We start from the raw sequence: 8,881 nt of genomic DNA on the forward strand, positions 1-8,881 counted from the left end.
TTAAGACACATTTCCTGAAAACTAAACGTCAAAGTCTCACACGCAGCTTTTGCATTTCCCTTGTTTTAAACATCTAAACAGTTTCCTGGTGAGATTAGTTAAAGTCAGTGTTGAAGTCTGCTATTATCAGGTCATGTCAGTGAACGCTGTAAAAACTCCCACTCAGAGCCCGGATGTGGTCGCGTCGAGCTTTCGAAATAACTCTCTACCCTTACAGACTCCTCTCCTTTTATAGTCAAACACAACGACAAGCATTGTTTTTTTATCGCTGTCACAAGTGAACATTTATCCTGCAGTCACTCATTCAGAGGCTCCTGACGCGTCATCACGTCTTTAATGCATTTAATGCACTGTCAGAGTCCTTAGCTATACCGCTCATTTATGCATCAACTTTTTACTCTGAATCCTTGGAAGAATAAAACAGACAAATAAATCAATAGCTGTGCAAATGAGAATTTGAAATGAGTTCATACTGAGATGCAGCAAAAGTGTGTTTGCGCTCGATTGAAACTCACTGCAACCACTTACATGTGACATTGCAATGCAATAAACTTAATTTTAAAAGTTATTCACTAAAAGAAGACTGGAGTAATGATGCTGAAAATTCAGATTTGATCACAGGAATAAATAACACTTTACTATATATTCACAGCTGTTTGCATTGGAATAATATTTCACATTTTCTAATTATTCCACATTTTTGACCAGTAGCCTATATCCAGAAGATGTAATGCTGGACAGTCCCAGTAGTAAATTAATCCACATCCAAACACTGTACGAGGGCAAATAGTTCTTTAGCATTAATTTATTAGGTGTGCCGTTACCTGATTTGCATAATTTCTTTAGAGATTTGTGTGCTTAAGAACAATGCAAATAACCATCAGATGCACTTTGAATGCCTCACAGGAAAACGATAATACGAGATCTCCTGTGTTTACTCTCCTCTGAGGACAGGCTTTTTCATCTTTAATTATCCTCCAGAGGCTCATTAGCATTAATGCTCATCTTAAATCTCAGTCTATATATATGACTGAAAAACACATTAGACTTCCTGCTTCGGCTGCTTCCTTACACACACAATGGTTAATGAATGTTTCTCCACATTCCTTCCTAGTTTGACTTTAAACCAGTGTTGCCAAGTTTGGCTAGAGAAATACGCGAACCGGTCTGAAAAACCAAGCCCTAAAAACCATTCGCAAGGTTTGTGTTCCAGCTTCCTATTATATTGTTCTGCCAGAAGCATTGATCACTTTTATAGTTTCTAGTCCCATTGATTCAAAAAAGTGCTCATATTTCCCAGAAACCGTTCTTACAGTCGCATTAAAGGCATAAAAATGGCATGAAAACGCTGAATCAAATGCCAAAACAGACAGTTTTCTGAAAGATTATTCGGTAACACCTCACAATAAGGTTCATTAGTTAACATGAACTAAGAATGAACAATACTTATTCATTTTAGTTCATATTAATTTTAACATTTACTAACACGTTATTAAAATCAAAGGTTGTGTTTGTTAACATTAGTTAATGCCCTGTGAACTAACATGAACAAACAATGAACAGCTGTGTTTAATAACTAACATTAACAAAGATGAATAAATCCTGTAACAAATGTATTGCTCATTGTTAGTTCATGTTAGTAAAATACATGAACTAATGAACCTTGTTGTAAAGTGTTACCGATTTTTCTTACTTATTTTTCTTACTTCTCTCTTATTTTAAGCTAATCATATTATGTCATCCACTAACAAGCCCAAATACGCATATTCTGGGAATCAGCTAAAAACGCAACCCGTGACAGGCCTAAAAACAGGCCTAAATTTGCTTATAATCAGTGGACTTGGCAACCGCGATGAAGCTTGTCCTCCTCTTCCTCACGGCTTCTTCCTCATAGCGAACATGCTTGTGTTAAACACACTGAGTCCTCTAGTGGCCTGAAGAAGCACACGCTGGTTTAGTCTGTAAAATTCCACTGGCAGTGACAGTAGTAAATGAGTTGAAGCTTTTCTGCTGTTCGTCTCTGAGACTCGCTCTGTCTGCAGTTTCTCCAGGGGATTGAAGAGGAAGTAGTTGCAGAGATGAAGAATACGCAGAACTGAAGCTACAACATTAAAAACCAGATAAACGTTCAGTTACGTGCACTGAAACCGTCAAGAAGATAACCTTTTGTCGCTGCTGACCCCTTGTGGACAGATTGAGCCACTCTAAAATATCAGCGATGCCAAAACATGATGTTCTTCCTCTCGTTTTCCAGCAGAAATCTCTAAACATTCTAAAATCAAGATACATTTACTGGAGAAGAAGCAGAAAGAATGAAGATATTAAGACTTGTTTAATGAAAAATGCGTCTAAATGAAGTGAGTTTGTGCTTAAAACAAGAACAAATATCTGCTAATGGAGTCAGAAAAATAATCTTAATTCAAAGCGAAGACATTAGAAGATATTTGTTCTTGTTTTAAGCACAAACTCACTTCATTTGATCTTTTTATTTTTCATTTAGTTTCTCCAGGAAATAAATCTTAGATTTAAATATATCTTGATTTATCATTTCATGCAGTGCATATATAATCTTCGTCTCGTTATGTTTATTTAATACACCAAACCTTTAGCCTGAAGAATCAAAGTGTGAAAGATTCGATCTGCTTCATCCTCGCTGGGTGAATCCTCCTGCTACAGGTCAAAGGTCAAGCGTTTGTTCCAGTGGTGTAGTCTAGTTTTTTGTAGTGAGTATACTGTAATATCCCCAATCCCCCCCCCCCCCCCCATAAAAATAAAAAATAAAATTTGATATTTGTGATATTTAAACTGTATTATTAATAAATATTTTTTCATATCTTGTTCCTGCTTTATAAATTTTAACCAGTGCTAATTTAAATAAAATGAATGAATAAAAAATGGTTGAATAAACGTAAATGTTGCCCAATTGTTATTTTCTTTATTTGTCTTTATTTTTCATATTTATGATGAATGGTTAGTTACCTTTACATCATTAGAAATGGGTGTCTCAACTGTACCATGCACTGTCTCAACTGTACCACATATGGGTACAGTTGAGACAAGGTTGAGACAAAAAGCACCTTATTTTCATGAGCTAATTGTGGAAAATATAAACTACTTCTGGGTATTATTGATTGATAATATCTTAGTCGATAAGCTAATGAAATGTCATGTGGCATGTCATGTGGAAATTCACTTCTTTTCAGTATCTATTTTTGAGTGAAAAAATCAAAACGCAAAAAGTGTCTCAACTGTACCCAGTCTACCCTACAGAACTTTTATTTTGACAGGTTGTCGTAAAGACATAACAGTTTCTGTGTGCATGAAACGAATGAATGACGATAGTTATATCAAATGAAATGGTGAAATTCTCGTCAAGTGACTCTAATAGCAGCTCTGCGATGAAATGCACATGTGTAGCCTACATTATGTCTCAATACAGTGAAACGCTGAAAACACCACGAGCGTGAGTCACGCGTGCTTCTGTGTGTGTGTGTGTGTGTGTGTGTGTAACAGTTAGTGGAGCACACATTGAGCGCTCATTCCCAGAGACGCGTAGAACAATTGCAGTCTCTTTTAGCTTTAATATTCATAGACACTAGTCCATATTATCGAGATTTGATTCATTGTACAGCCCTACTTTTGATTTATTCATTCAAAAAGAGCCTAATTCCATGACGTTCTGCTTTATACAGCAAGTTCCATTTGTGACTGGATTCCGCGATTCGATCCGTCGCTTCGCAAACACAGACAGGGTGAATTTATGAATGAAAGTGTGAAAGTTCTGACACAAAACGAAGTTGATATGTATCCTCACGCTTTTTTTAAGTTGTTATACGCAAATCCTTGGCCTTTTCTAGTGGGTATACGGCGTATACCTGCGTATCACGTAGACTACACCACTGGTTTGTTCCCATATGAGTGTGACCTTTGACCTGGTGAGTTACTGAGGTCAACATCGTTCTGTCTTCATGTCACTGAACTCATTTACTGTCACATTTCATCCGTCAGTCAATAATTCTAAATACAGAGTTATTTTCGTATCACTGAGATACTAGTATAGTTATATTAATAGTTTTAGCAAATGTTGAATGTAAAGGCAGCATGAACATGATGTTGTGTATTGTCTATCGTCAGAGGAAATATCCTGCTTTACTGAGCTATGAAGGAATGTGTGTCCCTGCGGGCTCTTGAACTGGTGTTTGCTCTCGGGTAACAGCATATCTCTGCTGTCTAATAACAGGCTTTAGGGCGAATTCAAGCTTGTTTCGTCCTGAAGTGAAATAAGCTCCTGACAGACAGACTGCGTTTGCCCCGAGGAGCCGAGAAACATCCGGACGACACTCAAACATTAGAAGAACTCTCGACTGCGGGACGTTTGAGGACATTTGAGTCTTCCATGAGATGCTGTTTAACTCTTTACCCGCCAGAGTCTTCTTAAAAACTCGCCTTTCAGCCTTTCAGAAATCATTCTCATATGATGATTTGATGCTCAAGAAAAATGTATGATTATTATCAGTGTTGAAAACAGAACAAAACATTTTAAAAGATAATTGCAACTTTTTATCTCACAATTGCGAGTTTACATCTCGCAATTCTGACTTTATTTCTCAGAATTGCGAGATATAAAGTCAGACTTGTGTGAAATAAAGTCGCAATTGCGTGTTATAAAGTCAGACTTTTTTTCTCATAATTGCGAATTTATATCTCGCAATTGGCAATTCTGACATCTTTTCTCAGAATTGTGAGATATCAAGTCCAATTCTGAGGAATTTTTTTTTTTTACCTCAGAATAGTTTATATCTCACAATTCTGACTTTATATCACGCAATTCTGACTTTATATCACGCAGTTCTGACTTTATATCTCGCAATTCTGACTTTATATCTCGCAATTGCGTATTATAAAGTCAGAATTGCGAGATATAAACATGCAATTCTGAGAAAAAAAGTCCGAATTTCAAGTATATTTCTCGCAATTGCGAATTTATATCTCATAATTCTGACTTTATAACACGCAATTGCGACTTTATATCACGCAATTCTGACTAACCTGCAATTGCGACTTTATATCACGTAATTCTGAGATAAAAAGTCAGAATTGTGAGATGTAAACTCGCAATTGTGAGAGAAAAAAGTCAGAATTGTGAGATTAAAAAGTCGCAATTACCTTTTTTATTTTTCACTCTGTGGCGGAAACAAACTTCCATAGAAAACAGTTCATATATTTATACATCATATATTTTATTTTTCAGGATTCTTTGATGACTAGAAAGTTCAAAATAACAGCATTTATTTGAAATAGAAACTTTTGTAACATTATAAATGTCTTTACTGTCACTTTTGATACATTTTCATGCATCTTGCTCAATATAAGTTTTTTTATATATTTTTTATATTACTGACCCCAAACGTTTGAACGGTAGTGTATGGAAGGAGTTTTACATTCAACATAAGACAATATGCATTTACTAGAAACCACTGATTCTTGAGAAATGTCACAAAAAAATCTTAGAAGATCGTTAAAACATCAACAAGTTGATGAGGTTTAATGACAGACATTTGAAGGAAACTCTATCGCCCTCTTGAGGACACACATGAATGTTCAGTGGTTTGTGTCTGTGTTTGTGCATCTGTGTAAAGTGTTTCTTGCATTAGTGAGATTCATTGTCAGGCCTGACCAGATGTTAGCTTTCACATGGAGATGCAGAAACCATAAAACTGATCTAATGATGGATATTCTCTGTTCTTGAACTACTTGGCATGCTGGAGACGTAATAATTATGTGAAGCACTTCAAAGAGCGTTCCAGCTGCTCACTACAAGCCTGAACACAGTTCCTCAGGAGAACTTCACAACCACAGACCCGTCAGGACTGTGTGAACTCATTCAGCTTCAACATATGATCAGATTCATCAAGATGCATTAACTTTATAAATCCTCCTGTTTGCACACAGTCTCTCCAGTCCTCCTGTGTCTGACTGATAGTTTACACTGTTTGATCAGGTAGAAGGTCTTTAATTGTACAGACGTCCTCCTTCAGCTCGTGCTTCACGTGTCTTTAAATCTGCTCTGATTTTTATCAAATAAACGCAAGAATAACTTTGATATTGTTATTAATATTTCAACTGAACTGAGGTTTAGGTTTATTTGATCGTCTCTCGATCATAATTGTATTGGATTGCATTCTATGTTCTAAAACTGTACAAAGATTTGATCATAAAAATAAGCATTTATCTCTTACTAAGACATATTATTGACAGATATTGATATTTATATGCATTTTATGTAAGCTATATTGTTATAAAGATCTCATTGATTTACATTACAGGAATCAGAATTTTAAATAAATATCAGCATCTGCACTAAATGGTTCTGCATGTCATCTGTGATCCCTCCCTGCCTCCGCTGATTCCCTTTAGCCTCTCTGCATCTCCTACACCATTCTGAGTGGATCTGCATTGGAGCCTCAGGTCATCAACTCCGCCCACTATGAAGGATCCCCTGGCTCCGCCTCCAGTCTTAGGATCCATCGCTCCACCTCGACCTGTCGACCCATCTTCTCCACCTCGACCTGTCGACCCATCTTCTCCACCTCGACCTGTCGACCCATCGTCTCCACCTCGACCTGTCGACCCATCGTCTTCACCTTGACCTGTCGACCCATCGTTCTCACCTTGGCTCCTCCCTCCTTCGGCTTCACCTTGGCTCCTCCCTCCCTCGTCTCCAACCTTGGCTCCTCCCTCCCTCGGCTTCACCTTGGCTCCTCCCTCCCTCGGCTTCACCTTGGCTCCTCCCTCCCTCGTCTCCAACCTTGGTTCCTCCCTGCCTCATCTCCACCTTGGCTCCTCCCTGCCTCATCTCCACCTTGGCTCCTCCCTGCCTCGTCTCCACCTTGGCTCCTCCCTGCCTCATCTCCACCTTGACCTGTCGACCCATCGTCATCACCTTGGCTCCTCCCTCCCTCGTCTCCAACCTTGGTTCCTCCCTGCCTCGTCTCCACCTTGGCTCCTCCCTGCCTCTTCTCCACCTTGACCTGTCGACCCATCATCTCCACCTTGGCTCCTCCCTCCCTCGGCTTCACCTTGGCTCCTCCCTGCCTCGTCTCCACCTTGGCTCCTCCCTGCCTCTTCTCCACCTTGACCTGTCGACCCATCGTCTCCACCTTGGCTCCTCCCTCCCTCGTCTTCACCTTGGCTCCTCCCTGCCTCGTCTCCACCTTGGTTCCTCCCTGCCTCATCTCCACCTTGACCTGTCGACCCATCGTCTCCACCTTGGCTCCTCCCTCCCTCGGCTTCACCTTGGCTCCTCCCTGCCTCGTCTCCACCTTGGTTCCTCCCTGCCTCATCTCCACCTTGACCTGTCGACCCATCGTCTCCACCTTGGCTCCTCCCTCCCTCGTCTCCACCTTGGTTCCTCCCTGCCTCGTCTCCACCTTGGCTCCTCCCTGCCTCGTCTCCACCTTGGCTCCTCCCTGCCTCTTCTCCACCTTGACCTGTCGACCCATCGTCTCCACCTTGGCTCCTCCCTCCCTCGGCTTCACCTTGGTTCCTCCCTCCCTCGTCTCCACCTTGACCTGTCATCCGATCGTCTCCACCTTGGCTCCTCCCTCCCTCGGCTTCACCTTGGCTCCTCCCTCCCTCGTCTCCAACCGTGGCTCCTCCCTCCCTCGGCTTCACCTTGGCTCCTCCCTCCCTCGTCTCCATCTTGGCTCCTCCCTCCCTCGTCTCCAACCTTGGTTCCTCCCTGCCTCGTCTCCATCTTGGCTCCTCCCTGCCTTATCTCCAACCTTGGTTCCTCCCTGCCTCGTCTCCACCTTGACCTGTCGACCCATCGTCTTCACCTTGGCTCCTCCCTGCCTCGTCTCCACCTTGACCTGTCGACCCATCGTCTCCACATTGGCTCCTCCCTCCCTCGGCTTCACCTTGGCTCCTCCCTCCCTCAGCTTCACCTTGAACTGTCGACCCATCGTCTCCACCTTGGCTCCTCCCTCCCTCGGCTCCACCGGGTTCCTTTGTCCCAATGGCTCCGCCATGGTCAAACATCATCCTGTCTGCACCTTTGGGTCTCCAGCAGTGGCTACATCTCTGTCTGTCGTCTGCCGAGTTTCCACCATGGCTCCTCCCTCAACTCTGCCCTGAGGTCTGGTCTCTGGACCACCATCTGGCTCCTCCTGTCTTCCCTCTGGCTCCTCCTACTCCTGGTTCCCCTCTGGCTCCTCCCACCCTCCACTCCCCCATGGACTGCATTGTTTGCACTGGACAGTTTGTTATTTTTCTTTGGTTCCACGCCCCTTCTCCATCATTCTGTTCACCTGTTTTCTAATTAATTAGCCTATTAGTCTCTTGTTTGGTTTAGTATTTATAGTCATGTGTTTCCTAAGTTTTTTTTGTCCAGTCTACATTAATGTTGAGGTGTGTGTGACCCATTTCCCTGTGTGTTCCTGAGTAAGTTTTATATTAAAGACTGTTTCCTGATCCTTCGTCATGTGCTACTTGTATATAAACACCCGTGACTACATTTGTATATAGTATATATTTTTTTCAGTTACATTTCTATGCTGAAGAATGTACAAATGTCTATATATTTTTAAATAGGCATGATTACTAAAACGAATCAGTTTGTCATAACTTATGAATTTACTTATGAAATAATCCTGTGTTGTGACTGTTGAATTCCTTTAAATTGCAATTAAATAAATTCAACTTCCTGCATATTGTGGCCAGTTCAGATTCACATTCATGACTAAAAAGTGTTTATTCTTTCATTCTGAATTTCCCTCAAAGCAGGTTTTCTTTCTGCTGAAGTGTAAAGTGAGTTGTTTGACGCGACACCATCAATCTAGACGTCATGGATTGAGTTTCAGAGAGAAGACGTCTGAAACAC

This window comes from Rutilus rutilus (genome assembly GCF_951802725.1).
Source record: "Rutilus rutilus genome assembly, chromosome: 10".
Classification (NCBI taxonomy): Eukaryota; Metazoa; Chordata; class Actinopteri; order Cypriniformes; family Leuciscidae; genus Rutilus; species Rutilus rutilus.